Source organism: Schistocerca nitens, chromosome 2 (genome assembly GCF_023898315.1).
Source record: "Schistocerca nitens isolate TAMUIC-IGC-003100 chromosome 2, iqSchNite1.1, whole genome shotgun sequence".
NCBI classification, from domain to species: Eukaryota; Metazoa; Arthropoda; class Insecta; order Orthoptera; family Acrididae; genus Schistocerca; species Schistocerca nitens.
Window position 1 is genome coordinate 25,716,011 of NC_064615.1, and position 27,594 is coordinate 25,743,604.

The following is a 27,594-nucleotide window of genomic DNA, read 5'->3' on the forward strand; positions in this document are numbered from 1 at the left end:
TGCACCAGTGTGTCCGCATTTTCAGGGGTGCAGTGGGTCCCACCTTCCTCCTGAAGGATGATAACGCACGGCCCCATCGAGCTGCCATCGTGGAGGAGTACCTCGAAACAGATAATATCAGGCGAATGGAGTGGCCTGCCTGTTCTCCAGACCTAACCACATCGAGCACGTCTGGGACGCTCTCGGTCGACGTGATGCTGCACAACTCCTACGACACTTCAGGAGCTCCGACAGGCACTGGTACAAGTAATGGGAGGCTATAGCCCAGCAGCTGCTCGACCACCTGGTCCAGAGTATGCCAACCCGTTGTGCGGCATGTGTACGTGTGCATGGTGATCATATTCCTTACTGATCTCGGGGAACATGTGCAGGAAACAGTGGCGTTTAGTAGCACATGTGTTTCGGAACGGGTTTCTCAACCTATCACCAATACCGTGAACTCACAGGTCTGGGTCGTGTGTGTTCCCTATGTACCTATGCTACTAGCGCCAGTTTTGTGTAGTGCCACGTTGTGTGGCGCCGCATTCTGCAATTATCCTTAATTTATGAGCATAAGTGTGGTTTCATGCGTGTGCCTATTCTCACAGGTATTGGTATGGACACATCATCCTCGTAAGCAGTATAAAACCAAAATTGGGTATACATTGTTTGTGGACACCTCTTGCCGGCCATACCATACACAGATGTACACGGCGTGTGATGTCTGTTCTATGAGTATACTGCACGGTGTCCCACAAAGAGGTTTATACTGTTTGAACTTTAATAATTCGAACAAAAATAACAAAAAGTATGAATTTTTTAAGTCACAAAGATGGTCACGACATTATTGACAGAGCTTTACTGTTGAAGATGTTGAAAACGTCCTGCATCGGCAACAGTACAGAGTCTGCAACGCTGGGGAACAGATCGACACACATGTGATACTGTTGCCACTGTAAGGGATTCACTGGCAGTGAAAGTAGCCTCTATCATGTCATTCAGAGTACAGGGCTTTGTGGAGTAGCAGGTGTACTTCAGAGTTGTCCATTTGAAAGAAGTCCAGCGGCGTTAGACGCGCAGATCTGGCTGAAAACTCAACACCTCCTCGTCAATCTGTCCACTTTTCAACAAACGTTTCAACCAGGAATTGCCGCACCTCATGATAGTAATGGGACGGTCCACCGTCTTGCTGAAAAAAAAAAAAAAAAAACTCTTCATCTCCGTACAGTTGGTGAACAGCTGGTACAATTCGTTCCTGCCACGTTGTATGGTACATTACAGCTATCGCTGTTCTTTAAAAAAGGAATGGCCGTGCAAGTCCCTTTACAAAAATGTTCAAATGTGTGTGAAATCTTATGGGACTTAACCGCTAAGGTCATCAGTCCCTATGCTTGCACACTGCTTAACCTAAATCATCCTAAGGACAAACACACACACCCATGCCCGAGGGAGGACTCGAACCACCGCCGGGACCAGCCGCACTGTCCATGACTGCAGCGCCTCAGACCTCTCGGCTAATCCCGCGCGGCAGTCCCTTTACAGTCACACCACGTTACACAGGGAAGATTAACAATTCGTTCTTCCGTAACATGGGGATTATCTCTTGACCAATACACGCGTGAAGCAGCCTGGGAATGTAGGATTTCTCCTTTGCATACCTTCAAATTCGGTGAACACTTGATTTACTTACACCTGATTCATGCGCAGCTCACCGTATGGACTTGTTCAGGGACCTTGTGAAAGCTTGTACTGCGTCCACTCCTCTTTCGCCTGCTGCCGTTTTATTCTTGCCACATCGTCCGTTCTCCAGATCACTTACAATTCCTCCCCTCTCAATGTGTCGAGTAATTTTGTATTGTTGCGCGTGACGATGGCGCAGTATCAAATTCTGCTCGCCATCATCTCTGCACTTCTTTTACGTTTCCACATTTCCAGTAACACTTTAAAATCCACTTTCTTTGCTCCAAGGACAAGTTTCTACTCACCTTGTTATTTATTTGTAGTTACAGCCAATTGAAAATAAACAAAAGACAAACAAAAGAGTGGCTACACGCCCTAGTCATGAGAGCACTATATATTCACAACTGTATCAGTTTATGATTTATGCATCTCAGTTATCAACTTTCATCCACTCTAAACCCCTTTGTGAGACACTCTATATTTATGAGAATGATGTGACAATATGCACACGCTCGAAACTAGCAAGCAGTGGTTGGCACACTGCACTCGCGTTCGAGAGGATGCCGGTTCATATTCCCGTCCGACCATCCGCATTTAGGTTCTCCGTGATTTCTATCAATCGCGTATGGCAAATTCCGGTATGGTTCCTTTGAAAATGGCATGGCCGATTTCCTTCCCCTTCCTTTCGTAATCCGAACTTGTGTTCCGTCTCTAATGACGGGGCTGTCGACGGGACGTTAAAATTTAGTCTTCCTTCCTTCGAAACTTGCTAGTAGCTTTTAATAAACTACTCTTTTAAACTATCAGACTTCTGGAAATGAAGTCTTTCTTGAACCTCTCCTCCCCTTGCCTGACAATTAGAAGTGGTGAAAATTTCTTCGCCTATCAGCATTCGAATCGACTACCACCGAACAGGTGTGCGTTAACAACATCAGCTGCAGAAGCGGGCACTGTGTTATTAGTGTAGGCAACTTTTTTAAAACGCCCGTAACTAGTTAGAAGGAAGGAGAGTTACGATCTAACGAGCGGTCCACAACGAGGTCATTAGAGACTAAGCACAAGTTCGGATTGTTTCAAAGAGGGAGAAGGAAATCAGCAGTGGCCTTTCAAAGGAAATATCCTGGAATTTGCCTGAAGCGATTTAGGAAAGCCACGGAAACGCTAAATCTAGTTGACCGGACGCGGACTTTAACCATCGTTCTTCCGAATGCGAGACGAGCGTGCAAACTACTGCGCCACCTCGCTCGATCACAGCTAATTAGAATACCGAAGGCAACCATTCCTCATCAACGCCGACCTCATTACACAGCACTTGCTGCAGAGTGTTATCAAGATACGACGGTCGACCATTATGGAACTCAGACGCTCTTTTCAGCAGGTCTCTAAAATTTGGAAGCTGCAACGTACCATTCAGAGATCAACTGGCAACGGAACATTGGCCCATAAGGGTTTACTTCTGCGTGTGTGTGTGTGTGTGTGTGTGTGTGTGTGTGTGTGTGTGCGTGCGTGGGTACGTGCGTGCGTGGAGTTGCGCGCGTGTTGAAGTGTGCTCGACATGTATATGTGTGCTCTCAATGTTCTTTAGACGTTTCAGTAGATGCATAACTCACTTATATCAATATCCAATCAATGAAAAATTACTAACTTAAGAATGGTGTCCCGATAACCGAACTAACACCTGTACAGGTAAGGAACTCAGCGTTTATTATTAATTTTAAGCAGGGTGCTCACTGCTGTTGAAATCGGAAAAACACTCAAGCTACAGGTTCTGGAATTTTAGTTCCCTTTTATTATCAAATTGTCGCAGCCATCGCTGATGCTCATCTAGCAACTATATCGTGAAACTGTTCACCGAGCAGCAAGCTGTGGTTATGTAGGAATGATCTCATTTGAAACTGTACACGAACAGGAATTTGAGCTTGCCGAGTTTCAGAGTGAAAGTTACTACAATTCGTGCAACACCGGGTCTTATCTAGAAGCAACGCTCGACTTCCAACACATTAAACCGTTTCGTTACACGGAAATACCTCAATAAATCTGCAAAATACTTTTCACAAACGAAATCTTATATGTGTCATCATCTGCGGAAGTTGGAGTCCCAGACGCGTCTGTTATATCGATAAAAGTGTTCCGTTTTATTTTCACATAATAGGAGACTGCACACTTTACTACCTCTTAAAAAGACAGCACGTGTTTATAGGAGGGGAACTAATTGTAAAATACATTCCCGAAACATTTTTGCACCCGTTACGTGAAGTGAAACCAAGTATTACCTGGCTCAGATTGCGTACGGGCCACTGTTGCAGTCAGAGATGGAGAGGCAAACCAGGTGGCAGTAAGCGTCATAAATTCGGTTCCTCAATGGACCGGTAGCTACCACCCGTGAAAGTTGTGACGGTGGATAAAGTACTTACACAGGACCTGGGGATTATTTATGGGATAAACCTCAAGGAACAGAAAAGCGGAATTTCCGAAGGCAGTAAATCTTCCGCTGCGTCCTTTGAGCAAATATCGGACTTGTCGTCATAAATTTCCTCGAGCTCCTCCCTGGATTATAAGAGGTGACGTTTGCCAGCGACAGAATTAAAACGGACCTAAATGCTACGCAGTTGTTCCGAATGTCGGGGTAAGCATCTTCCATTTTTCATGTTTCTGTAGGTTATTTCTCTACTCTGAAGTTTAAAGGCGCTGCAGTCTGGAACCGCAAGACCGCTACGGTCGCAGGTTCGAATCCTGCCTCGGGCATGGATGTTTGTGATGTCCTTAGGTTAGTTAGGTTTAACTAGTTCTAAGTGCTAGGGGACTAATGACCTCAGAAGTTGAGTCCCATAGTGCTCAGAGCCATTTGAACCATTTTTTTGAACTCTGAAGTTTTACATTCGCTAAGGAGGAAAATGGTTCGTACAGTGATTTTTGTGTAGCTTACGATCTTTAGGCATTTCAGAAACCTAAAAATACTTTCCTAAAATAAGTTTTTCATATTGCACGTTGTAAATACGCTAAAATTATCTTGTGAAACTGTTCACCATGCAGCAAGCTGTGGTCATGTAGGAATGAATTCATTTGAAACGGTACACGAACAAGAATTTGAGCTTGCCATTTTTCTGCAACACTTATTTACTTGCGGTTTTTGTTTTTAGGCATAAAAAAATGTTTCAATACGCTGATACCATCTGCTGAATCAGTGTTATTTCATTTCTGTATTACGTTCTACGTATAACAACTTCGTGGCTTGGGATTTATCTATAGGTCTTTTGTTGTCCAAATTAAACGTTTCATTTTTCCTACAGTTACGAATTCCTCTCCTGTACTAACCTCTTCATCCCAGAGTAACACTGGCAACCTATGTGCTCAATTATCTGCTGGATGTATTCCAGTCTTTGCCTTCCTCTACAGTTTTTGCCCTCTTCAGCTCTCTCTAGCAACATGCACGTCATTCCCTCGTGTCTTAACAAATGTCCTATCATCCTGTCCCTTCTCCTTATCAGTGTATTCCACATATTCCTTTCCTGCCGATTCTGCGCAGAATCTCCTCATTCCTTACCTTATCAGTCCACCTAATTTTTCTTACAGTTATTGTATGTAATATCTGTCTCAAAATCAACAGAATTTCGGTAAAAGGAAACGTCCCTTTCCCTACCATAATTTCCGCAATAAAAACTACGTAATTGTCAGGAGCCATTTAACATAGTAAAATCAAAACCCCATTGAACCAGGCCGGCCGGGGCGGCCGAGCGGTTCTAGGCGCTACAGTCTGGAACCGCGCTGCCGTTACGGTCACAGGTTCAAATCCTGCCTCGCGCATGGGTGTGTGTGATGTCCTTAGGTTAGTTAGGTTTACGTAGTTCTACGTTTTAGGGGACTGATGACCTCAGAAGTTAAGTCCCCTAGTGCTCAGAGCCATTTGAACCCATTGAACCATTAGCATTTAACGGAAACATACCTATATTACGGTATAAAGGTGCAGTAAAGTATGCCTTAAAAGAAAGAAACCTGTAACTTATCATTTACCGATCACACCTATTAAACAACTCAGATTTTTCGATTGCATTTTATTGCTTTTTGTGTAGTTTGCTTCCAAGTTATTAAGAAGATTAAACCAAACAAGTTGCTTTGTCTGTTTCATCTTCTGTTACTCAATGGCATCACCACCAAACTGGAACACAGCAGGCAAAACATTGTTGTTTTTCCAGTGCGTCGATCTACCTAATCAGTCCAAAAAGTTTCGAAGCTGGACTAATAAAAAATCGAGAATAATTAAGATGATAGTTTTAATGCTAAAGTTGTACAGTCTTCCCCGCTTGATTATAGCGCACAGGACGTCCATACAACCATGTGAAACAATCAGAAAGGTACTTGTTTGCTACGTTGATCAGCTCCTGCGTCACATTGGCTTGAATGTCGGTTATGTCATCAGAGCATTGAACTCGTCGTTATATGATAGGTTCGTACTGGCAACACGGTCACGTCACTCTTACAGTAGAATTTAAGCGTTGTTTTTCTCAGCCAAGTCACGGCCGGCCTACACGCATGGTAGTTTTTGTTGGAGTGTCGAGGTGTCAGTGACAAACTTTGCACACGCTTTTCTCCTCTTCAAAATATGCTGGAGAATGTCTTGAACACTTGATTTTAAAATGTTGCTCTATTGCGATTTGTGACACAGGAACATCGACACACTATGGTCACACGTACGCTACTTAATACTGACTGGTCGAATGCACATTTGTTGTGTACAGTTATTAGTTCAAGCTGTCACCATATATACTGACGTCGCTTGTTGTTGTTGTTGTGGTCTTCAGTCCTGAGACTGGTTTGATGCAGCTCTCCATGCTACTCTATCCTGTGCAAGCTTCTTCATCTCCCAGTACCTACTGCAGCCTACATCCTTCTGAATCTGTTAAGTGTATTCATCTCTTGGTCTCCCTCTACGATTTTTACCCTCCACGATGCCCTCCATTACCAAATTGGTGATCTCTTGATGCCTCAGAACATGTACTACCAACCGATCCCTTCTTCTAATCAAGGTGTGCCAAAAACTCCTCTTCTCCCCAATCCTATTCAATACCTCCTCATTAGTTATGTGATCTACCCATCTAATATTCAGCATTCTTCTGTAGCACCACATATCGAAAGCTTCTATTCTCTTCTTGTTCAAACTAGTTATCGTCCATGTTTCACTTCCATACATGCCTACACTCCATACAAATACTTTCAGAAACGACTTCCTGACACTTAAATCTATATTCGATGTTAACAAATTTCTCTTCTTCTAAAACGCTATCCTTGCTATTGCCAGTCTACATTTTATATCCTCTTCGACCATCATCAGTTATTCTGCTCCCCAAATAGGAAAACTTCTTTACTACTTTAAGCGTCTCATTTCCTAATCTAATTCCCTCAGCATCACCCGACTTAATTCGACTACATTCATTATCCTCGTTTTGCTTTTGTTGATGTTCATCTTATATCCTCCTTTCAAGACATTGTCTACTCCGTTCAGCTGCTCTTCCAGATCCTTTGATGTCGCTGACAGAATTACAATGTCATTAGCGAACCGCAAAGTTTTTATTTCTTCTCCATGGATTTTAATTCCTATTCCGAATTTTTCTTTTGTTTCCTTTACTGCTTTCTCAATATAAAAATTGAATAACATCGGGGATAGGCTACAACCTTGTCTCACTCCCTTCTCAACCACTACTTCCCTTTCATGCCCCTCGACTCATAACTGCCATCTGGTTTCTATACAAACTGTAAATAGCCTTTCGCTTCCTGTATTGTACCCCTGCCACCTTCAGAATTTGAAAGAGATTATTCCAGTCAACATTGTCAAAAGCCTTCTCTAAGTCTACAAATGCGAGAAACGTAGGTTTGCCTTTCCTTAATCTATACTTTTTGCCCGCTTCATTTACTGCATTTTTACATTTTCTCCTTTCATCAATTAAATTCAATATTTCTTCTGTTACCCAAGGATTTCTATTAACCCTCGTCTTTTTACCTACTTAAAACCTCTGCTACCTTCACTGGTTCATCTCTCAAAGCTACCCATTCTTCTTCTACTGTATTTCTTTCCCCTATTCTTGTCAATCGTTCCAAATCTATTATTCGTTTCCTAATCTTTATTCATAGACAATTCATCTTTAATATCTTGAAGTAAAGGAGGCATACACGGAGTAGCAAAACGTTACATATCGTACCACAGGGAGTAGAATAATTCGCATTAGAGGTGTTAAGGACTTGTAGTGCCGGCCGCTGTGGTCGAGCGGTTCTAGGATCTTCAGTCTGGAGCCGCGCGACCGCTACGGTCGCAGGTTCGAATCCTGCCTCGGGCATGGATGTGTGTGATGTCCTTAGGTTAGTTAGGTTTAAGTAGTTCTAAGTTCTATGGGACTGATGACCTCAGATGTTAAGTCCCATAGTGCTCAGAGCCATTTGAACCATTTTTGACGTGTAGTGAATACCAAGACGGTTAAGTTTTGCATAGGAACTCGTGTCCAGAAACGTATAGATTACCCGCTAGACGCAAAATACAACAACACAAGTTCAAATCTACCACATTTTCGGTCCACTGACAAGGGTATTACGTACGACATTCACCTATCACCTGATAACCGGCGCCATTACAAGTTTGTTTACATGCCGTTCAGCTGAGCTTGTGATCTGCCCAAAATCGGTCGTTTCTGCTGCTGTACTTGTAGTCTTTGTTCATTCTGTACTACTGTACAGTACTGAATGAATGAATGATCGTATGGCATTTTTGGCGGGGAAGCCCCAAGCGGGAAGGTTCGTATTGCAAGTCCTTTTTAGTTGACGCCACTTCGGCGACTTGCGAGTCAATTATGATGAAGAACACACAACACCCATGTCATCACGAGGCAGAGAAAATCCCTGACCCCGCCGGGAATCGAACCCGGGACCCCGTGCGCCGGAAGCGAGAACGCTACCGCAAGATCACGAGCTGCGGACTGTACAGTGCTAATCATTCATTACAGCACAGAATGTAAGCTGTACGTACATTTCTTTATTAACAGTGTTGTTATCGACCATAGTGAACTACACGTTTGCGGAATACGGCGACATGATATTATACGGCGAAGCTCGCCGCAGTGGGAGAGCTGCTCGTCAATTGTATGCGGAGCTTCTCCACATCGCCAGACACCTTCGTGCTCCCTCTTTGCTGCGGTGTACCAGCGGGCCTCGGAGACAGGTACATTCACGACTAGCCGGTCCGACTGTAGAGTTCCACGAAGGCACCGCACACTCGATTTTGAAGAGGCTGTGCTCCAAGCAGCGGAACAGGACGCAGCGACGAGTACCTGAAATATAGCAGGTGGCGCTCGCTGTCTGCTCACCCGAATGGTTTTCGGGAACGATATTGTCTGGACGTTAGGGCGGGGTTGCTGGACAGACGTGTGACGGCGCCGTACTTGCTTCCATCATATATCAGGGGTGCCGCGTACCTCCGATTCCTTGACGGCACTATGCATGGCCTCTTGGAAGACGTACCACAACATGTGCATTTGGTTCCGGCACGAAGGCGCACCACCTCAATTATCACGTGCGATTCCGAGATCTCTGTACTAACGATCTGGGGAACAGAGGGTAGGTCGTAGTGGCCCGACTGCTTGGCCTGCACGTTCTCCCGACTTGACCCCACTACACTACTACCTTGATGTCACATGAGATTCTTGGTTTACGAAACTCCTGTGGCATCCGAGGATGACCCACTGGCACGATTTATGGCTGCGATGGACGCTAGAGGATCACGGTTTGGTTATCGTGTCAACCGGAACGGAGAGCTGACGTAACATGCTGTTGCATACTCTATGCCGACAGATTCTAGATGTACCCTTGTCCGTTTTTAAGCTACGCTACAGTTCAATTTATTTATGGAAATATACAGTACAATCTCCAACAAATTTAATATATTCACAGGTACCTTTACCTTTACACCAAACAAATACAGTTTCATTTACAGAAATCTTACGTCTACTACGTGTAGATAGGAAGAAGGGTGAGGGAGACATATAATTGGATTTGCCAAAGTCTTTATTAGCATTTTCAGTCACATGATATGTTCTGTAGGCAATGATGTCTCTGTCGACGTTGACGTCTCTGTAAACTTTGTTGTTGTATAATGTTGGTAATTCTTACTTAAACATTATACTATTTGGTATACATGTTATTATAGTGTATATGAACGTGTCAATATGATTAATTTTTGGAATTTGAAAATTTAATTTTTTTATGCAATCCCGGACGGGCGTACTAGCTTCACTAGGTACGCCCGTCCGTTGAGCGCCAAGTCAGAGCATATTGGGGGGGCATAATGGACTCCCCCCACACACATCGCTACGACGATGACGTCACGCGCATATACTCTGACTTGGCTCACAACGGACGGGCGTACCTAGTAAGGCTAGTACGCCCGTCCGGGATTGCATCAAAAATCGAAATTTTGAATTTCGAAAAACTTATTAATTAATTACATACATATATATCGTAATATGATGTATACCAAATATTAAACAATTTGAACAACAAATAACGACAATATTGAAGAACAAAGATTTGTTGACGTCGGCGTTCGGCACATCGAGCCTTTCTTGTAAGTGGCCCCAGATGCAAAACAGCAGTAATAAGAAAGAACGTGTGTTGTGGTATTTTGTGTATAACAGAAAACTTACGTTTCCGAACATAAATTCCTATTCTGAACTCAGCCGACTTGATCCCCACAACAAGTCCTCAAAATCTGTAAAGGAAAGTTATTTTGTTGAGTACTACCATCTGCTACCTGAAGATCTTTTTATTAGTATCCTATTTTTGGGTATCTCATCAGGCCAATCTAAAGTTTTTCGGGTTCAAAAAACGTGTAATATGAATTTTCTGTAGGATTAATTTACGAACATATATTAGAAGCTTATTCAAAGGAGTAACTCCACCAAATGACCATTCTTAGTATATTTATACATTATTAAAATTTGTCATAAGTAATAAATCTTCCTTTCAAACCGACAGCTTAATTCGCAGAATCAGTACCAAGCATAAGAACTGTCTTCATGAAAAAAAAGCTCACTTTGGTCAATAAATGTGGAAGTTATTCAATGGCATATATTTTCAACGGTTTCCCATCTATCATACAGGTTTTGCTTCCAACAAAGTACAATTTGTACAATTTAGGAGGAGCTGAATGTATTTATTAGTGGCAATCACCTCTATTTCAGTGATGAATTTCTCAGCGGTAGCATTTGATGAAATTAAAAATTGGTTCAAATGGCTCTGAGCACTATGAGACTTAACATCTGTAGTCATCAGTCCCCTAGAACTTAGAACTACTTAAACCTAACTAACCTAAGGACATCACACACATCCATGCCCGAGGCAGGATTCGAACCTGCGACCGTAGCGGTCGCGCGGATCCAGACTGAAGCGCCTAGAACCGCTCGACCACAGCGGCCGGCGATGAAATTATTATTGATTGCATCTCGTAACATGAATGTTATGTAATACCTGATTTTTGCACAGCTTCAGTATAATAGTGCGATCTGTGGTAGGAACATTAGCATGTAATTTCTTTTGGAAATCTGTATTTGTAGTTTCGTTTTTGACATCTTCCGCATCCCGAGAGGCACAGCAACAGTATGATAATGTTAACTTTTAGAAGATAGCATATGTGTTTACCGTTGCGCGATCTGAACATAAAACGGAGATACTTAATTGTTTTCTTTCAACGCAAAAATGCTAGTCAATGACTCTCCAAGCTGTCTGTTATTCTAGCAACTACTCATATTTTCCTTCCATAGGTGAAACTGCTGCAACGTGCAGCGATTCGTAATAGTGTTTTAAATTCCTCTGAGCAGTTACTCAGATTTTGACAGAATAGATGAAAAAATTATGGTTAATAAAAGCCTTCAGTAGAAGGAACAGCTTGACAGGATGATTTAAGATGTACTGTTGAGTGGTACTTAAGTAAATAAATCAGTGAAATCAAAGTGAACTAGAAATTAGGATATAAATGAAAAACTTGGTTTAGTTTAGAGAGGTACATACTGGCATTCAGCGGGCAAAACAGCAGAACAGAAGAGACAATGACCATGAAGTCAGCAAGTTCCACATAAGCGGGCGCTGTCGATTCAGCCGTCAGGGCATCGCCCGACCGGCTCACGTGTTTCTCAGTTGTCGTATGTGAGCAATGGCCTCGCCTACATCCCAAGAGCCAACGACCGACGTTAAGAAGATTCTTCGAGAAGCTTTTCAACGTGACAGACGAGGCAATGACCGTGAAGTCGTTCACCTCCAGTAAACTGAAGTGAATAAATACGCGAGACGCAGTGGGCCAGACAGATGAAGACGGAGACGGAGGCGGAGACGGAGACGGAGACGGAGACGGAGACGGAGACGAAGACGGAGACGGAGAGGAGAGACGAAGAAGACGAAGAAGTTTTCAGTCAGTTTCGGTGCTGAAGACCGTCATGCAAGAAGAGACTGCATCATGCACAGACGCACCAAGTCCGCCGCTGTAATGGAATAGCAAGCAGCAGCAGCGGCGCCAGAAGACAGAAGTTAAAAGGTATTTGAAGTCTGGTTTTTACATACCCGGGTGACTCGTGAGGACGGGAAGGAGACGGCCTCACATCAGTAGTCACCTGTGAGCTGGGATGAAGACCTGACAGCCGAAGACTGGCAAGCGGGAGTCCGTGGTTCGAGTCCGCCACACTGGCCTTCCCCCGCCGCGCCGCTCCGCTGGCCGACGCAGAACACACGCGGCCGCTTAGAGAAGAGAAACACTGGGACGCGACACCCAAGGTATCATCCGATGCACGATTTCGCTCGCAATAATTAAACGGGCCACCTCGCGCTGCGCGTCTCCCGTCAGCTGGGCGAGACGGCGACACGAGATACACACCGCTACGCGTAATCAGACGCCGCCGCCGCCGCTGCCGCAGCAGAAGACTTCACAAACGACACAGCTGCCGCTCTCCGAACCAGAACATTTCGTAAGATACAGTTGTACAAATCTTCAATAAAAGTTATCTTATGTAAAAATGATGTTTCATTCGACCTCATACCCGAGCCAAGGAAGAACCCACCTTGCCCACAGGTTGTTAAGAGAGAAAAGTTAATTTATTTAATATTTTCACCCTGACAGAATGCTTTAGAATGCTCATCCTGACAATTGACTTGCATCAAAAGAGAAAACCCAGTTACATTTGGTATCAGAAGCCGTTATAGTTGTTACAGTACGTTTGTAGTTAACGTAACTCTTTAGGAAACGTTGTTGGTTGAACTTCTTTTTGAAGAAGGATATAACGCAATTTTTGTATGTGAAAAATGAAGAGATTGGTGTAGGTTAGCAATACCGTTTATCCGAAATGGGTTACTTGATAGTCTCATGACCATCCCAAAGGATCCACGCCAATCACACGAAGAGAATTTATATATACACAGAGTCTGTCTGAGCTTGTAGACTGATGCCAAATTGACGACATTTTCAAGAACAACACTTCAACCAGAATACTTTATAATTAGATGATAAGATGGCTCAGTCGTTGCAATATTCTGCATAAATTTAGAATCATCTATACGCATGAACGCAAGCATTACCTTCTCTGCGTCATGCCAGTAAAAAAAACTGAAAAATCGCAGTACATTTTTCTTCTGTGCTTATGTGTCCTGAAAGCTGAATCATTAGTCTGCTGTGTCACAAACACGCTTACACATTTCTAATGGCACACAGATTCAGTTCTACAACTATACACAAAGTTTGAAAACTGTCATAACTAATGTCTCAAGTAGCTGATAAAATTCCGTATTTAACAACCAGTTTCGGTCGACAGAACGTCATTAGGTTCTTAAAACCATTTACAGCATCATATCAGGCGGATGTAAAATCAATGACGTCGGACAATACGGGGGGGGGGGGGGCGATCAGTAACAAATGCAGCATATTTTTTTCTGAAAGCAGGTTCGTTTCATTCAAGATTCCGAAACATCAAATTATTCCTCACTCTTTTTCCTAGAAAACCGCAGTTTTCAACATAAGCTCCGTTCAAAGCGCTGCCCTTATATCCCTCTTACTGGGTGCGCCTATATGCCCGTGTGGTACCAATTCACTGATAGACGTGGGTGCCGACGTCTTGCAGCATCAAAAACCTGCCCATCATCCAAGTACTGCTTCCCGCGCAGTGCATCATTCATTGGGCGAAACAGATGATAGTCGGAAGGTCGATATCCGGGCTGAAGGTGGACGAGGAACCACTGCCCAATGAATTTCTGTGAGCTCCTCTCAGGTAGACAGACTTGTGTAAAGCCTTGCGTTGTCATGGAGAAGGAGGAGTTCGTTTGTATATTTGTGGCGACGAATGCGCTAAAGCTGTTCCTTCAATTTCCTGGGAGCAGGACAATACACTCAGAGTTGATCGTTGGTAGCATGAGCGAGGATATCTAACAGAGTAGCCCCTTCAGAGTCCCAAAAGTCCGTCGCCATAACATTACTGGTTGCGGAGAAGAGGCGGTGTGACGTCACTCAGTGGACTGCCGTTTTCTTTCTGGTTCGACCGGTGAACCCACGTTTCACCGACTGTGACGATGTCTGACAAACAGTTGTCACGATGAGCCTCATAACTCGCTATCAGTTCTGCGAAGATGGACCTTGGTTGCTATTTTTGGTCTTGTGTTAGGCGGCGAGGAATGCAGCCGCATCCACCTTTGAATACCCCCAACTGGTGGACGATGTGTCAGCACTACCAACTAGGTGTGTGATTGTGGCCAGTCGATCACCTCGAATAAGAGTCTTTGTACATCCATATTTAGATTGGTCGAAGGTGGGACACAGCTGGTATAATTTTTATTAAAAATGAAACTCCTCCAGCTGTACTTAAGATTTTATATTTATTCGGCTACTAGTTTCAATGCCATCTTCAGGCCCATATACTTTGATTAAATCAACTCTGTGTGGCTCACTGAGGACTTCTAGTACTGAGCCACACACAGTTGATTTCATCAAAGTGTACGGGCCTGAAGATGGCGTTGACGCAACGTCGAAACTAGTAGCCGAATAAATATAAAATCTTAAGTACAGCTGGAGGAGTTTCATTTTTAATAAAAATCGAATAAGAGTGTCGGCACGTCCCAACATTGCAGGAGTTACAGTTGTTTGCAGCCGGCCGACAACCGGGAGATCGGACGGCTTTTTGCGTCCTTCTTGCGATGACGATAGACTGCTCGCCAACGACTCACCGCGCTTTTGTTCACTGCAATTGTCTATGAATACCTGCAGTACTTTAATTTTCCGACAAAAGAAACTCAGTGACACCTCTGCTTCAAGAGCACCTCTTACAAACGCCATTGTGAAGACTATGTACAGGGTCGCCATATGTGGGAACTTCATGAAACTAAAGGGGCTGAAGCGAGAAACTTTCCCACTACGAATCCCTCATTTTTCATCCGAAACTGGGCGAGAAAAAAAAATGAGTTGCATTACTTACTGAACTACTACTACTACTACGTGATCAGGCCCAGTGGACCGCACGCATCTACAAGTTTCCTCCTCTGCTGTATTCTGTCCATTGCTGCTATCCGCCATCCGTTCACATCTATTGACACTTGGTTTAAATCTTCATGGAGTCCATCCCTCCAACGCTTCTTGGGTCTCCCTGGCGGTCTCTTTCCTGTAGGTGTGAAATCCAGGAGCTTCCGAGGCCATCTGTGATCCTCCATCCGGGCCACATGGCCGGACCACTGCATTCGTTTGGCTCCGACAGTTCCTGCTATGTTGGGGCTGCTGGTATAGTTCCTCAAGCTCTTGGTTTTATCTGATCCTCCATTCCCCTGTACCTGCTTCCAGAACCGGGCCGAAGATCTTCCGAAGCACTTTTCTCTCAAAAACAAGGAGCTTATGGAAGTCCTATTTCCGGATACTCCAGGTCTCACAGCCATATGAACAACAGGCTGGATCAGGGTTTTGTACAGTCGAGTCTTGAACTGTCTGGAGAGATATTTGGACCGAAGCAGTTGTGCTAGGCTGCGGTAAGATCGGTTTCCTGCTTGTATTCTGGCATTGATCTCTGCTTCACACGACGAGTTCTCAGTGAAAAGTACCCCTAGGTATTTGAATTCTTGCATTTCTTGTAGGACTGGTCCCCAACCTGCAGTGATTCTAGATGGTCAGCAGTCTGACAACGACCACGCGTCATAACGAGGTACTCTGTCTTGGCTTCGTTTATGTTAAGCCCAAATTTGCTGGCAGCCTCCTTTAGTGCTTTGGTCATTTGCTCCAACACCTCTTCCGACCTAGAGAGTAAACAGATGTCGTCTGCATAGGCTAAGTACGCCAATCTCTTTTCTTCGATTTCAATCCCTTCGTTCTCTTGCAAGGTCTCGCTTACGATCTTCTTCTTGCCTGAGTCCTGTCGCAATTTCAAACTCCACAGTTACGCGATTTCCCATATTCACCTTTGCACATGTTTCGTTGAGACAGATATTTATCAGATGGATGAGTTTCTCTGCTATGTCAACTTAAACAGTTGAGCAGGCTCTTGCGATGTATGCAATCATAGGTCTTCTTAAAATCAACGAATAAAATATGCAAATCTTTACCATATTCACCCAGTTTCTCAGTGAACTGCCGGAGACTGAAGATGTGATCTACTGTTGACCGCCGGTCGCGGTGGCCGTGCGGTTCTAGGCGCTGCAGTCGGGAACCGCGGGACTGCTACGGTCGCAGGTTCGAATCCTGCCTCGGGCATGGATGTGTGTGATGTCCTTAGGTTAGTTAGGTTTAAGTAGTTCTGAGTTCTACGGGACTGATGACCTAAGATGTTAAGTCCCATAGTGCTCAGAGCCATTTTTTACTGTTACCGTCCTGGCCGGAAACCTCCCTGGTACTCCCCAATCACTGATTCTGCCACTGGCTGAATTCTATGTATGTTGCAACTGGACAGGATCTTATAGCAGACATTAAGCAGGGCGATTCCTCGATAGTTGTCACATTTCAGTTTGTCGCCCTTCTTACGTATTGGACAAATCAGAGCTGTTTTCCATTCTCCTGGTACTTCTTCTTCTTTGGTCCATATTGCCTGTATCAGTCGATGAATTTTTTCTGCAACTTTCTCTCCTCCTGCCAGGATCATTTCAGCCTGTATTCCATCTTCACCTGGACTCTTATTCTGATTAAGGTGTCTGATTCTGGTTTTTATCTGATCCATGGTAGGCGGGGGATAGTCTGCATCGGCTGTAATTGGTTACTGGAAGTCAAACTGGAGTTCGGGTTCATCACAATTTGGCAGCTGTCGACAGTACCCTTTCCATCTCTCAGCTATGCCCCTATCGTTCGTCAGGATCTTATGATGGGAATCTTTGACAAATTATTGACTTATTGAACGCCCCTCGTAAAATTTGTCACTGATGTCACATCGTTATATAAATTATCTGCTGAAAATATAGATACAAAATAACACATAATACTACTGACAGATAAAAACCTGCACCCATATTACCGATTCCCTAACTTAGAAGTGTGAGGCTCTCCGACCGCCATAGTCTAAATGTCCCACTAATCATTTCAACATCTTAATATTACATTATTATAAAATGTCGGTAGTAAAGAATATCATTCTAGAAGAACGTAATTGGCACCACTGTTTACTCCACTCCCGAGTGTCAAACTCGGCGCGGCAGCTGATGGGAGCCTCCATAAAAGTATTTGTCATTTACACTTGCTCCCATCAGCCACAGCGCCGAGTGTCAACTTAGTTTACCTGTTTGATATATTTGTCGGCAGTTATACAAATTAAAGTGCTTTTTCCAACTCCAACGCGGATGAATACGGAATCGAGACCTTTTCTTTTACATGATTAATGATTTAAAAGTAGGAACCTTTGTAGAAATACAGGGTGTTTCAAAAATGACCGGTATATTTGAAACGGCAATAAAAACTAAACGAGCAGCGATAGAAATACACCGTTTGTTGCAATATGCTTGGGACAACAGTACATTTTCAGGCAGACAAACTTTCGAAATTACAGTAGTTACAATTTTCAACAACAGATGGCGCTGCGGTCTGGGAAACTCTATAGTACGATATTTTCCACATATCCACCATGCGTAGCAATAATATGGCGTAGTCTCTGAATGAAATTACCCGAAACCTTTGACAACGTGTCTGGCGGAATGGCTTCACATGCAGATGAGATGTACTGCTTCAGCTGTTCAATTGTTTCTGGATTCTAACGGTACACCTGGTCTTTCAAGTGTCCCCACAGAAAGAAGTCACAGGGGTTCATGTCTGGCGAATAGGGAGGCCAATCCACGCCGCCTCCTGTATGTTTCGGATAGCCCAAAGCAATCACACGATCATCGAAATATTCATTCAGGAAATTAAAGACGTCGGCCGTGCGATGTGGCCGGGCACCATCTTGCATAAACCACGAGGTGTTCGCAGTGTCGTCTAAGGCAGTTTGTACCGCCACAAATTCACGAAGAATGTCCAGATAGCGTGATGCAGTAATCGTTTCGGATCTGAAAAATGGGCCAATGATTCCTTTGGAAGAAATGGCGGCCCAGACCAGTACTTTTTGAGGATGCAGGGACGATGGGACTGCAACATGGGGCTTTTCGGTTCCCCATATGCGCCAGTTCTGTTTATTGACGAAGCCGTCCAGGTGAAAATAAGCTTCGTCAGTAAACCAAATGCTGCCCACATGCATATCGCCGTCATCAATCCTGTGCACTATATCGTTGGCGAATGTCTCTCGTGCAGCAATGGTAGCGGCGCTGAGGGTTTGCTGCGTTTGAATTTTGTATGGATAGAGGTGTAAACACTGGCGCATGAGACGATACGTGGACGTTGGCGTCATTTGGACCGCAGCTGCAACACGGCGAACGGAAACCCGAGGCCGCTGTTGGATCACCTGCTGCACTAGCTGCGCGTTGCCCTCTGTGGTTGCCGTACGCGGTCGCCCTACCTTTCCAGCACGTTCATCCGTCACGTTCCCAGTCCGTTGAAATTTTTCAAACAGATCCTTTATTGTATCGCTTTTCGGTCCTTTGGTTACATTAAACCTCCGTTGAAAACTTCGTCTTGTTGCAACAACACTGTGTTCTAGGCGGTGGAATTCCAACACCAGAAAAATCCTCTGTTCTAAGGAATAAACCATGTTGTCTACAGCACACTTGCACGTTGTGAACAGCACACGCTTACAGCAGAAAGACGACGTACAGCATGGCGCACCCACAGACTGCGTTGTCTTCTATATCTTTCACATCACTTGCAGCGCCATCTGTTGTTGAAAATTGTAACTACTGTAATTTCGAAAGTTTGTCCGCCTGAAAATGTACTGTTGTCCCAAGCATATTGCAACAAACGGTGTATTTCTATCGCTGCTCGTTTAGTTGTTACTGCCGTTTCAAATATACCGGTCATTTTTGAAACACCCTGTATATAGTTTGCGAGGAGTTTTTATTCGTCTGTTGTCAGTACGGAGGGCACTAGCTTACTAGGGGATGCGCGGCTTAAGCTGCCATCAAACAGCCATTTCATTAAAACTGCTGCGTCAGCCGAATAGCGAGCAGCATCTTGGGTGTCTTCGCACTAATCGGTACCCGGCAGATAGCACGGACGGCCTAATTGGTAGTCTTTACTGCCTAATAAATACTATCAAATGCTAAGCACGAGAGCGCACGGGGACGAGCGCAGCAGGAGGATTAGGCAGTCCCGACGAAGGGAAGAGAGAGAGAGAGAGAGAGAGAGGGGGAGGCAGAGACGCGCAGAATTAAGAGTGGCGATCACGCCAGCGAGGCGGCGGCGAGCTGCAATTAAGTGGCGCATGATAATGTCGTTAGCAGCCATTGCCGAAACGACAGCGTAAGCGAGTTTGCAGGCGGGCGCGGCAAAGCGCCACTCTGGAGGCCAGCAGCAGCGCAGCGGCCAAAGGTAGCATAACCGGTTGTTGGGTTGCTGTGGTCACAGACGGGAAGTACCACCGATGATCGCTTTCATGTGCTTTTAGATTTCCTCATAAGGGCGAATTTCCGTGTCCTTCCCTTTAGCGCTGTATCCTTCCCGAGAAAAGCTATCTTGTCAAAACTTCACATCTACATCTACATCTACATCCATACTCCGCAAGCCACCTGACGGTGTGTGGCGGAGGCTACATTCAGTACCTCTATCGGTTCTCCCCTCTATTCCAGTCTCGTATTGTTCGTGGAAAGAAAGACTGTCGGTATGTCTCCGTGTGGGCTCTAATCTCTCTGATTTTATCCTCGTGGTCTCTTAGCGAGATATACGTAGGAGGGAGAAATACACGACTCCTCGATGAAGGTATGTTCTCGAAACTTCAACCAAAGCCCGTACTGAGTTACTGAGCGTCTCTCTTGCAGCGTCTTCCACTGGAGTTTATCTATCATCTCCGTAACGCTTTCGCCATTACTAAATGATCCTATAATGAAGCGCTCTGCTCTCCCTTGGATCTTCTCTATCTCTTCTATCAACGCTATCAGGTACGGATCCCACACTGCTGAGCAGTATTCAAGCAGTGGGCGAACAAGCGTACTGTAACCTACTTCCTTTGTTTTCGGATTGCATTTCCTTAGGATTCTTCCAATGAATCTCAGTCTGGCATCTGCTTTACCGACGATCAACTTTATATAATCGTTCCATTTTAAACCACTCCTAATGCCTACTCCCAGATAATTTATGGAATTAATTGCTTCCAGTTGATGACCTGCTATATTGTAGCTAAGTGATAAGGGATATTTCTTTCTATGTATTCGCAGCACATTACACTTGTCTACATTGAGATTTTGTTGGCATTCCCTGCAGCATGCGTCAATTCGCTGCAGATCCTCCTGCATTTCAGTACAATTTTCCATTGTTACAACCTCTCGATGTACCACAGCATCATCCGCAAAAAGCCTCAGTCTGCCCGCCGGGGTGGCCGAGCGGTTCTAAGCGCTACAGTCTGGAACCGCGAGGCCTCTACGGTCGCAGGTTCGAATCCTGCCTCGGGCATGGATGTGTGTGATGTCCTTAAGTTAGCTAGGTTTAAGTAGTTTTAAGTTCTAGGGGACTGATGACCACAGCAGTTAAGTTCCATAGTGCTCAGGGCCTTTTGAACCATTTGAAAAGCCTCAGTGAACTTCCGATGTTATCCACAAGGTCATTTATGTATATTGTGAATAGCAACGGTCCTACGACACTCCCCTGCAGCACACCTGAAATCACCCTTACTTCGGAAGACTTCTCTCCATTGAGAATGACATTCTGCGTTCTGTTATCTAGTAACTCTTCAATTCAATCACACAATTGGTCTGATAGTCCATATGCTCTTACTTTGTTCATTAAACGATTGTGGGGTACTGTATCGAAAGCCTCGCGGAAGTCAAGAAACACGGCATCTACCTGGGAACCCGTGTCTATGGTCCTCTGAGTCTCGGGGACGAATAGCGCGAGCTGGGTTTCACACGATCGTCTGTTTCGAAACCCATGCTGATTCCTACAGAAAAGTCATTATACTCCAACATAATACGTGTTCCAAAATTCTACAACTGATCGACGTTAGAGATATAGGTCTATAGTTCTGCACATCTGTTCGACGTCCCTTCTTGAAAACGGGCATGACCTGTGTGTGCCCTTTTCCAATCCTTTGGAACGCTACGCTCTTCTAGAGACCTACGGTACACCGCTGCAAGAAGGGGGAAGTTCCCTTCGCGTACTCTGTGTAAAATCAAACTGGTATCCCATCAGGTCAAGCGGCCTTTCCTCTTTTGAGCGATTTTAATTGTTTCTCTATCCCTCTGTCGTCTATCTACCATTTTGTCATCTGTGCGACAATGTAGAGAAGGAACTACAGTTCAGTCTTCCTCTGTGAAACAGCTTTGGAAAAAGACATTTAGTATTTCGGCCTTTAGTCTGTCATCCTCTGTTTCAGTACCATTTTGGTCACAGAGTGTCTGGACATTTTGTTTTGATCCACCTACCACTTTGACATAAGACCAAAATTTCTTAGGATTGTCTGCCAATTCAGTACATGGAAATTTACTTTCGAATTCATTGAGTAAGGTGGCTGTGGTCAAGTTATACGGTTTATAATTTACGCAACGACCAGCCACAAGTAAGGCTTACAAAAGTTTATTCAACTCAAACCATCACTGGTTTCAGATTTGCTACAAATACGTCTCCTTCGGTTTTTCTCTCTTTCCTGCTGGGACCTCGTTTCGTATTCATTACTGGTGCACTAAGATAAACCATTCGGCAAAATGACAATTCTTTCTTTTTTTTTCATTGTGATCTTCGCAGAAACATTCCTCAACTGCTAGACCGCAATAAAATAATAAAAAGATGGCAGTTACAGTGATTTGTAACGTAAACAGTGAACTGAAAGTGAACTGTAAGGTGTCCACCTTGCCAGATGAAAAAAAGCAGTTTGCGTCGATGCAATGAATTAGAAGTTGCCTGTAAGTACCTTTCCATTTCATAAAAAAACGTTAAGGAACTGTTTTTAAATCTATAACCTAGGTGTGAAACCATAACCTATGTGTAAAAATGGACAAATCATGTAATATTTCAGGACACCCACTGAAGATGCCTTGTAAAAAAGGCGCAACGCGTCTGGGTGCGTAAATAAAAATAAAAATTTCGATGTGCAACATGCAAAAAAGGCATTTTCTTTGAAACAACTGCAATTTATAAAATATTTATTTGAATGGTTAGCAGTTTCGATCAGAATGTGACCATCTTCAGAGTATTTATATTAATTAAATGCAGAATAGATTTAGAAGGAGGACTGATAACATTTGCAACATATAAAATAGGTGATATATAAAAAAAAATTGAAAGGAAAAATTAAACTCATGATACTTTTACCATTCTATTGCTCTCCCTCTAACCTATCTACGTCTTCTATATCTCTTTCACCCCATTCTATAGTCTTATGTCTCTGCTCGATGAGAATAACTCACAAGCTGCAAGAATATAACGAGAAAATTCCCAACTAGCAATAGGACTGACATTCATAAAAGAAAAATATGTTTACTTTCATATACATAGTCAGTACTATTATTATTATTATTATTATTATTATTATTCTTGATTGTTATAATTATCATTGTACTACTTTTATAATCTATTTTTTTTCTTTAACATTAATACTGTATAACATGTTATTTGTACTTAATGTTCTGTAGAAACTGAAATTTGTTCACTCTGAGTATGCCTGGTTAGGTGTAAGAGAGGGCCTGAAGGCCCTAATCTTGCCAGGTAAAATAAATGCATAAATAAATAAATAAATAAATACTAGGCGGCGGCGGCGGAGAACAGAGCAAGTGTTGTGACTCCGCGAACGTCAGTAGCCTCAACACGCGATGCTTCACCCACCGCATACCGGATTTCTTGGTCTGCTGGTCTGCAGCTAGACAGAAACTGTTCAAAGATTTTCTTCTCCTTACTTCCGTGAGAACATATGAGTTCTTTTAATAACCTGATGAATTCGAATATTTATATACGTTTTTGTCAAAGTGGTGGCGAGTTTAGTGACATTCCGGCAGTAAATAAGATTAGTCGTCCCTCTAAAAAAAGGCGCATTCGTCGCTTTTGGAGCTGTGTAGAATGGCGTAGAACAAGTATCAGGTAACCATGTGACGCTTCCCTATTGACTTAGCACGAAACAGTGAAGTAGTGTGCCTGTATATACAGGGTGAGTCACCTAACATTACCGCTGGATATACACTCCTGGAAATTGAAATAAGAACACCGTGAATACATTGTCCCAGGAAGGGGAAACTTTATTGACACATTCCTGGGGTCAGATACATCACATGATCACACTGACAGAACCACAGGCACATAGTCACAGGCAACAGAGCATGCACAATGTCGGCACTAGTACAGTGTATATCCACCTTTCGCAGCAATGCAGGCTGCTATTCTCCCATGGAGACGATCGTAGAGATGCTGGATGTAGTCCTGTGGAACGGCGTGCCATGCCATTTCCACCTGGCGCCTCAGTTGGACCAGCGTTCGTGCTGGACGTGCAGACCGCGTGAGACGACGCTTCATCCAGTCCCAAACATGCTCAATGGGGGACAGATCCGGAGATCTTGCTGACCAGGGTAGTTGACTTACACCTTCTAGAGCACGTTGGGTGGCACGGGATACATGCGGACGTGCATTGTCCTGTTGGAACAGCAAGTTCCGTTGCCGGTCTAGGAATGGTAGAACGATGGGTTCGATGACGGTTTGGATGTACCGTGCACTATTCAGTGTCCCCTCGACGATCACCAGTGGTGTACGGCCAGTGTAGGAGATCGCTCCCCACACCATGATGCCCGGTGTTGGCCCTGTGTGCCTCGGTCGTATGCAGTCCTGATTGTGGCGCTCACCTGCACGGCGCCAAACACGCATACGACCATCATTGGCACCAAGGCAGAAGCGACTCTCATCGCTGAAGACGACACGTCTCCATTCGTCGCTGTCGCTGTCGCGGCATGCTACCAGTGTTGAAGACTGCGATGGAGCTCTGTATGCCACGGCAAACTGGCTGACACTGACGGCGGCGGTGCACAAATGCTGCGCAGCTAGCGCCATTCGACGGCCAACACCGCGGTTCCTGGTGTGTCCGCTGTGCCGTGCGTGTGATCATTGCTTGTACAGCCCTCTCGCAGTGTCCGGAGCAAGTATGGTGGGTCTGACACACCGGTGTCAATGTGTTCTGTTTTACATTTCCAGGGGTGTATTTCGTAAACCACATCAAATAATGACGAATCGATTCCACAGACCGAACGTGAGGAGAGGGGCTAGTGTAATTGGTTAATACAAACCATAAAAAAATGCACGGAAGTATGTTTTTTAACACAAACCTACGTTTTTTTCAATGGAACCCCGTTAGTTTTCTTAGCAAATCTGAACATATAAACAAATACGTAATCACTGCCGTTTGTTGCATTGTAAAATGTTAATTACATCCGGAGATATTGTAACCTAAAGTTGACGCTTGAGTACCACTCCTCCGCTGTTCGACCGTGTGTATCGGAGAGCACCGAATTACGTAGGGATCCAAAGGGAATGGTGATGGACCTTAGGTACAGAAGAGACTGGAACAGCACATTACGTCCACATGCTAACACCTTTTTATTGGTCTTTTTCACTGACGCACATGTACATTACCATGAGGGGTGAGGTACACGTACACATGTGGTTTCCGTTTTCAATTACGGAGTGGAATAGAGTGTGTCCCGACATGTCAGGCCAATAGATGTTCAATGTGGTGGCCATCATTTGCTGCACACAACTGCAATCTCTGACGTAATGAATGTCGTACACGCCGCAGTACATCTGGTGTAATGTCGCCGCAGGCTGCCACAATACGTTGTTTCATATCCTATGGGGCTGTAGGCACATCACGGTACACATTCTCCTTTAACGTACCCTACAGAAAGAACTCCAGAGGTGTAAGATCAGGAGAACGGGCTGGTCAATTTATGCGTCCTCCACGTCGTATGAAACGCCCGTCGAACATCCTGTCAAGGGTCAGCCTAGTGTTAATTGCGGAATGTGCAGGTGCACCATCATGCTGATACCACATACGTCGACGCGTTTCCAGTGGGACATTTTCGAGCAACGTTGGCAGATCATTCTGTAGAAACGCTATGTATGTTGCAGCTGTTTGGACCCCTGCAATGAAGTGAGGACCAATGAGGTGGTCGCCAATGATTCCGCACCATACATTTACAGTCCACGGTCGCTGTCGCTCTACCTGTCTGAGCCAGCGAGGATTGTCCACGGACCAGTAATGCATGTTTCGTAGATTCACTGCCCCGTGGTTTGTGAAACCCGCTTCATCGGTAAACAGGTAGAACTGCAACGCATTCTCTGTTAATACCCATTGACAGAATTGCACTCGATGATTAAAGTCATCACCATGTAATTGCTGATGTAGCGACACATGAAACGGATGAAAGCAGTGACGATGCAGTATGCGCATGACACTAATTTGACTCAGTCCACCGACTCTCGCAATGTCCCGTGTACTCATGTGTGGGTTCATGGCAACAGCAGCTAACACACCAACTGCGTCCGCTTCTCCTGTGACGGGCCTGTTACGGAACCGTTTGCGTGCTATGACCATACCTGTTGCATACAGTTGGCGGTAGATGTTTTGCAATGTGCGGCACGTTGGATGCTCTCTGTCCGGGTACCGTTCTGCATACACCCTGTAGGCTTCAGCTGCATTTCGTCGACACTCGCCATAGATGAGTATCATCTCCGCCTTTTCAGAGTTCGAATACACCTTGGTCACAGTTCCTACAACACTACACTATCACAGACGTCTGGTAACACGGTATACTACAGTTGGTCTGCGTGCGGAGACGAATGCAGAATAACAATAGCAGCAAGCGCTACATGCGTACACTGCGACAGCTAGACCAAACCACAACAGTGCACTACAGCCACACTCGTAAACACGGTCGTCATCGTAAACATGTCCCTGCAGATGCTGCTCGTCGGCCGTGGCCCGTGTTTGTTACAACACGCAACTGAACGTCGGAGGTTTCAAGCGCCACCTTTAGGTTACAATACCTCCGGATGTAATAAACATTTTACAATGCAACAAACGGCACTGATTACGTATTTGTTTATATATTCAGATGTGCTAACAAAACTAACGGGGTTCCATTTAAAAGAAAACGTAGGTTTGTGTTAAAAAACATACTTCCGTGGCGGCCGTAGTGGCTGTGCGGTTCTAGGCGCTACAGTCTGGAACTGAGCGACCGCTACGGTCGCAGGTTCGAATCCCGCCTCGGGCATGGATGTGTGTGATGTCCTTAGGTTAGTTAGGTTTAAGTAGTTCTAAGTTCTAGGGGACTGATGACCTCCGCTGTTGAGTCCCGTAGTGCTCAGAGCCATTTGAACCATTTGAACCATACTTCCGTGCATTTTTGTATGGTTTGTATTAAACAATTACACTAGCCCCTCTCCTCACGTTCGGTCTGTGGAATCGGTTCGTCAGTATTTGATGTGGTTTACGAAATAGATCCAGCGGTAACGTTAGGTGACTCACCCTGTATGAAGTAAAATGGCACGATGGGGAGACGCAGAAAAAAAGAGTAATTCCATTTGGACGTACCGTTGATCACACAGTGAATGAAGTTGGTCGCTTTGTCGGTGCATCAGTGCAGACTGCCCAAGGAGTTCCACCTCTTTTCAAATGATGCCAGCGACACCCCAATTGGGCGATTACCAGCAGCGTGATGAGGACCAGGTCGAAGGTGTTTCAGAGATATTTTGGGGGTGTTTTACAGGCAATGACATGGATTCGCTCATTCAGCTCACCGTGAACATTAACTAGGGTGTTCGTTTCAGTATTCTCGGTACCCAGATACTGCCGTTTCTTCCACATCTTCCTGATGAGCACGCCGAGGATAACCCCGCTTTCCGACACGACTGTCGTGTGCACACGGTTGCACGCATACGTTGCTCAGTTAGTCAGATTAGATTAGATTAGATTAATACTAGTTCCATGGATCATGAATACGATATTTCGTAATGATGTGGAACGAGTCGAATTTTCCAATACATGACATAATTAGGTTAATTTAACAACATACTTAAGTTAATATAACAACTTTATTTTATTGTGGTTTTTTTGTTTTTCTTTATTTTTTATTTTTCATTTTTTTCTTAATTTATATCTAAAAATTCCTCTATGGAGTAGAAGGAGTTGTCATTCAGAAATTCTTTTAATTTCTTCTTAAATACTTGTTGGTTATCTGTCAGACTTTTGATACTATTTGGTAAGTGACCAAAGACTTTAGTGCCAGTATAATTCACCCCTTTCTGTGCCAAAGTTAGATTTAATCTTGAATAGTGAAGATCATCCTTTCTCCTAGTATTGTAGTTATGCACACTGCTGTTACTTTTGAATTGGGTTTGGTTGTTAATAA

General features: G+C 44.3%; 1 protein-coding gene across 2 annotated transcripts in view; it reads left to right on the forward strand.

Annotated features, from left to right (window-relative positions):
- Positions 1–27,594, forward strand: part of LOC126235683 (brain-specific angiogenesis inhibitor 1-associated protein 2-like) — a 960,968-nt gene that overhangs the window by 288,272 nt on the left and 645,102 nt on the right. The gene's annotated exons all lie outside the window — the stretch shown is intronic.